Here is a 6,661-nt window from a genome sequence, read left to right as displayed (position 1 = left end):
GATAGGAGAGCAACCTCTTCATGCATTTCATCCTAATCTTGAACAAGGATTTATCTTATACTGTAGAGTTCTGAATTGTGAAGAGGGGTATATGTGCATTAAAGCAATCATGAATATGCTTCAACATATTAAGATGTCCAGCTAAATAGATGAACAGAAAGGAGGAAATACCAACATTACTATGCATGAAGCTCTCCATGTGCTCATCTGAATATATGAATAGACTTGATCAACTAATTAAAAAAATATTTTCAAGGTGGGATTTCTTCCATCAGTGTTGGTTTCATTAAATGATGCTGCTAAACATAGATAATAATTATATTACATTAGCAATAGTAATAGCGCTTAGATGTATATATTGTCCCACAGTCTTTTACAGTACTCAATTGGTGACAGATAAGAATCAAAGGAATTCCAGGTGGCTTGGACTTAGATCTTTTGTGGACATGCAAGGACTCATGACTGATGACATGCTTGGCCCTTTCCTTGGGCTCAGCCTGGTCATCTCCTACATCAAGGTTGTGTCAGCTTTTAGCCTTGTCAGGATCAAATTCCAGACTGTGGACAGAGTTGGCCTACAATACTGCATTCTAACTACTGTGCTACCAGGACTTTTCCTTACATTACATTACATTAATAAGCCAGTTGGATGACCTTGTGGGCAGTCACTCTCTTTTAGACCAATCAACCTCATAGGGTTGTTGTCGTGAGGAAAAAAGGAGGAAGAAGTAATATATATGCTCACTGCCTTGAGTTCCTTAGTAATAAAGGTGGGATAAACTTTAATAAATAAATAATATTTACATGAACATTAAGACTGTGCATAAGGTTATACCTTGAATTTTAGCATTATCTTTAATAGATATTATTCCTCATCGGATTTCAAGGGAACATTCAGTCTCATAGCTTCAGATTTCAAGTCTCTACCTGTTTTTTAGACTTTGTTACAGGTCTATTATTTATTCTGTCCTTGACTGTCTGTTTTGTAGGAAAACGAGAGAAAAGAACTAGCTGAGTCACTTAATCCTGATCTTCCGGGATACATTTTGACAAGCTGTGGCTGAACCAATGTTTTATCTTAAGTGATTCACTAATGGGGGTCACTGGATTATGATATCTCTGAAAAACCATTGAAACAGCCCATTTATTTATTTATTTATTAAATTTATGCCAAAATAATGTTTCACTTCCAATAATGATCACTGAATACTAAGACTCTCAACAATTCCACATCTACACAATATGTGAGTCTGGATACCTAAGATAATTTTAATAAGAGATATTTTGGCACATTCTGCCAAGATTGACCAATTTTTATTTTACTATAGTAATGTGCGGATACTACCTTATGTTGCTGGATAACATTCTGTCTTGTCCCTGTCTGCCAAAGAAGAACAATATGTCCCATGCAAAAAAAATGTCTCCTTCCTGTGCCAGTGGTGTCAGTCTTTTTATCCCCTCATGCCAGACAGTTCTGGATGGTTAAAAAGAGCTGTTTCTGAAAAAAAGCTTTGTCACTTTTGATGTAATATTCTTTAAAAAAAAAAGAGCAACAGCCAAGAATTGTTCCAGTTTCCAGAAACAAATTCTTACATCTTCTACAATAAATTTAGGGTTTGTTTTGGTACTCAGCTAGAGTGGGAAAGTATTGCTGCAGTTTCTGACAATTGACCGATTCACTCAATGGGCCATTAAAACATTTAGCAGTATACATTTTTAAGATGACCAGTGCACCATGTATTAAACAACAGATTTAGTAAAGCTTTGCAGACCAATACAGGTAGTCCTCAACTTACAACACTTTGTTTAGTGACTGCTCAAAGTTACAATGGCGCTGAAAAAAGTGACTTATGACTCTTTTTTACACTTACGACCATTGCAGAATCCCCATGGTCACATGATCAAAATTCAAATGCTTAGCGGCTGACTCACATTTATGACAGTTGCAGTGTCCCAGGGTAATGTAATTACTTTCTGTGACCTTTTGACGAGCAAAGTCAATGGGGAAGCCAGATTCACTTAACAACTGTGTTATTAACTTAACAACTGCAGCGATTCACTTAACAACTATGGCAAGAAAGGATGTAAAATGGGGCAGAACTCACTTAACAAATGTCTCACTTAACAACAGGCATTTTAAGCTTGTGATTGTAAGTCCACCTGTTTTATCTGTATGGCAGAAATAAATAAAACAGGACCACCTGTTTTATCTGTATGGCAGAAATAAATAAAAAGCCAAGCCATATATACTGGATACACTGGATGCAAAGTATAAAACAAGCAAAAACAAGCAATACAAAAACCCTTCGGCTGAACTTTAGCTGGTGCTTCTAATTGAACCATAAACCAATTCTTTGAGGTGCAACTGGATATCATTATCACTCTATCTTCCACAATTATGCACATTTAAAGTGTTCCAGAAAATAGTAGAACCAGATGAAAAGGATATAAGGGACCATAAATGTTTTGTCCTACTGAAAAATTAGAAAAAGGTTGTTGCATTTCTGCTTATTGGTGGAAAGTTTACTAAGAGTGGGAAAATGGATAGAGAAAGTTAGACATGGAAATATTAATAAAAAGGTTACCAGAGGGCTTGCAGAACCACTGGGTTAAAATTCAAGGCACTTCAGGTTAAATATTAGGAGGAACTACTAGACCAGATTGTTCCTCCCACCCCTTTAAAACAGTGAGTTATTTTGTTTTCTGAAGACCAACATCCTATTTCTGCCCAGAGGTGGTATTTAGCAGGTTCTGACTAGTTCTGGTAGCAGAAATTTTGAGTAGTTCGGAGAACTGGCAAATACCACCTCTGGGTGGAGATTTTACAGTATCCTTTCCCCTGCCCCACCAAGCCACACCCACAGAACCGGTAGTAAATTTTTTTGAATCCCACCACTGTACCAGACTCTATGAATTAGCAGCCATTGGAAAACACTGCCACATGCAATGGTTATGTACACTTCACCAAAGGTCTTCAAAGAGCCCTTTTTAAAAAGAATTTGCATGGAAGAAAGAGTTGGATGAAATAACCTCCAAGGTCATTCCCAATTCTTTAATTGCATGAATTTAAAGCAGATACATTCCAGTTCTCTATTTATAAAATCTCAAACTAATTTCTTCTCTGTTTTTTATCTCTATTAATGAAATATCCTGCCATAATTATTTTTAAAGGGTAATAATAAAGTCTGTGGGTCTAATGTAGTGAGCTATTATTATCAGTGCATACTTTGGCCTCAGAGTCCACTTCAGAAGTAAGGATGTGAAACAGCAAATACTGTGATTGGCTGAGAGTGTGAAGCATCAGATTAGTTTTGAATCTTTGCCATATCAGAAGGGTCGGGTAAGTCATTAATTTCAGAGACCCTGGACTGGAAAGTGATCTTGTAGCCTCGTACTTCAGAATATCAATTGACTTTCCCTCTCTGAATAGCCACATAAAGTGTATGTGTGTGTTTCTAATGTCTACAGCAGGAAGGCAGTGAGCATGTATATTTCCTATGTACATAATAATGTCTTATAAATTGAGGGGGAAAATAGAGGCAAGAATATGGTGAACATGATTTGTATTTTAAGCAGCATAATTTCACACAAGGAGAGCACATTCCTTGATTTTTCACTACACACAGACACAAACACACATCCCACGTTCCCACCCCCACACATACACACACATACACACTCACATACATAGACACACACATTCATTTGTGAGTCATGTCTCTAGCTGAGCCTCTTAGTGCTTGAGGTTCTGCCTTGCCAAAAACTGTGGTTTTAAAAAGCTCTCTAGAGAGCATTAGGCATAAAAGGTTGAGCAATCCATGCCTAGTCATGCTTCTCATTAAATGCATTTTTTAATGGGTCATTCAAAAACAAAGCAGCTCTGTTTGTTGGGGAAATCACCACTTGGAGGTCAAAACAGATAGACATTTTTAAATTGCTTCTGTTTGTTTATGGGAATGAAGTGTTTAGGGAGCACATATAAACATTTAACCAATAGTAGTGGGTCTGCAAAAGCCTGTATACATTGCAAATTATTATTAAAATTTTGTAATAACATTTAAAAAATATGGATTAAATGTTGAGATCACAGGCTGTTTAATGGGCTACTGAACCATCAGCATTAGGATTGCTTATTTGGGTAGTTCTTCAATGCACAGTGGTTTTGATGGAGATTGTCTTCCATTATACAGATAAAGACAAATAAATTTTGGAACTAAGTTTTCCTTCATCCAGAGATCTATATCAAAACAAGGACATGAATTAACAGAGGAGGCAACCTTCCACTCACCTTCTGGTTTCAGTTACAGTTTCCATCAGCATGATCCTGTACATTCAATTACCAGGAATGATGGGAACTGTCAACTCTAAAAATTTAAAGGTGTGAAGTTAACAAAAAAAATATTGAAGATCCTTCAGAAACACATTCCAAACTGATTGTATATTTTTGAAACCAGCAAGAAACATTTTTTTACAGTAAGGGACAACAATTTGAACATGAAATTTCATGAAAACTTCAACTGACATGTTTGTAGTCTTATGAGATCAAATGTTCTGAATCATTAATTTAATGAATTTAAAATAAATTAAGTAATAAGCAAGTGCACAAACAAATATCTTATCTACAAGCTAAGAAAAACTGAAAACCTTGGCTCTGGCCCACCCTTTTTCATTATTGCAAGTACTGCAATATTACAAAATACATTAGGTACAGCTTATTACCACTAAACCTGGCCATTTTTTATTCACTCACAGTATATATTAGACAAATATAATAAATACCTACATTTTAGGTATTTCATTGCCCAAACAGAGAAACAGACTGACCATGGGTATGAAAAAAAAGAACAGTGGGAATGACCTCTAACTTCCTTCCAGCTTCCCCATTGAGTTTCCTTGTGGGAAGCTGGCAGGAAGAATCAGAAATCTTCCTTCCTTCTTCCCTTCCCTTCCCTTGGAAAAAGACCTAGTTTCCCTAACAAAAAAACTTTATGGATCAGCTCAAAGATGTAGAAGATATGGTACCAAGGAGTGAGTCCCCTTGTCTGATACATCTCATTCTGTGTAAAATGTGAGTCATTGTACCCGGATCAGGAAGCCACTGTAAGAATAGAATATGGAGACACAAAATGGTTCAGAATTGAAAAAGGCTCTTGAAAAATTTCAGCTTGTCACTTATACATGTAGTTGTTGAGTTACGAATGTAACGGAGCCTGCCCATTCCATTCATAACCTGAGCATTTGTAGGAGCGAATTACGTAACTTGAAAGCAAGCACTCCCTCCTTTCGCCGACACATTCACTAATCAAATGCATGGTTTGTTAAGTACACATAAGATATCTCTGAGTGGGGAAGGCCATGGGGCACCTAGCAATGGAATAGGCCACCTGCTTCAAACCACCCAAGGCCTCCCTCGACCCATTGAGATACCTCACTCTCCCATCCCTGGGGTCCCCACAATTGCTTCCCCCACTATCCTGCTGCACCGGGTCACTTACATTATGAAGATCTGTCTCCTCTCCGCCTCTCTGATTCTTTGCCCACTCCCTCTTTCTTATTGGCAAAGCACTTAATGAAGCCTTCATGAAGCCCTTCAGCAGTGAAAAAGGAGGCCTGGAAGGGTGTGCGTGGCTCTCTGAGCCTCATTTTTTTGCCACCGAAGCCTTCATCAAGTGGTTTGGCGGCGAGAAAAGAGACCCAGAAGGATGCTGAAAAAGAGAGATAGAAGAAGGTGGATCCCTTTAAACTCTGGTATTGGAGGCAACTATTATGTATCCATGGACTGGAAAAATAACAAACAAGTAAGTGCTAGACCCAGACCGAACCTCAGCAAAAATATCACTTGAAGCCAAATCACCAAACAGAGGTTCTCGTATCATGAGAGCTGACTCACTCGAAAAGTCAATAATGCTGGGAATGATCAATGGAAAAAGGAGATGGAGATGCCCTAATCTCATAGCTGGACAGTACAAAGGACGATGACATGATGACCATGGTGGATCTGAAGGAGGCAGTGCAAGACAGAGGAGCATGGTGAGTGCTGATCCATAGAGTGGCTGAGGATCAGACATAAAGGAATTATTGATGACTATGACAACCTTTCCTTCCTCCTTTCTTTCCTGGCATAACTCTAGGTAACTACATTCAGTTTACTTGATAATACTAGGAGTGGTTTGTCATAGCATCTGTCTGGACTGTTATTCACTTTTTAAGTGTAACTTATTATTTTGGAATTCTATGGTACTTTCCCATCCAGGTACTAATGAAATCCAAGGCTGTTTATTTCTAACCGTGACAATGTAAGACTGCTAATACAAAACTTTTATTACTGCTCAAAGTTCTGTTCAATTTATTTATTTAACCTCTGTTATCATTGATTATATTCCCTCTGTCAGAGGCACAAAATCTTGTCTGCCTCTTGTTCTCCATGCTTCATGAATCTAGTATTAGAGAGGTGAGTAAGGACATGAAGAAGGAAATGACATGATCATCTATTCATATCCCATTAGTATATGTTGTAATTTATGATACTAATATAATTAAAATAGATCCAGCTCCAAATTGCATACAAATTATATCTAGAGGTTATGGGAGAAACAAAATATAAAAAAGTGAAACAGGGTGAAGAGATTTTATTTATTTATTCATTCAATCATTTAAAATA

At 37.4% G+C, this 6,661-nt stretch overlaps 1 long non-coding RNA gene across 1 annotated transcript; it reads right to left on the bottom strand.

The window, feature by feature from the left end:
• Positions 1-1,385: 1,385 nt before the first annotated feature.
• LOC148130440 (uncharacterized) lies at positions 1,386-5,135 on the bottom strand. The gene is made up of 3 exons (XR_015749797.1): positions 5,023-5,135; positions 4,289-4,364; positions 1,386-1,498 (listed from the first exon to the last, which is right to left on the bottom strand). It is a non-coding gene; the product is annotated as an uncharacterized LOC148130440 (long non-coding RNA).
• Positions 5,136-6,661: the final 1,526 nt, after the last annotated feature.

This window comes from Notechis scutatus, chromosome 5 (assembly GCF_049901735.1).
Source record: "Notechis scutatus isolate UNSWTSFEM ecotype Mainland chromosome 5, rNotScu1.2, whole genome shotgun sequence".
Classification (NCBI taxonomy): Eukaryota; Metazoa; Chordata; class Lepidosauria; order Squamata; family Elapidae; genus Notechis; species Notechis scutatus.
Note: the sequence above shows the minus strand (reverse complement) of the source record. Positions and strands in the feature narration are given on the sequence as shown.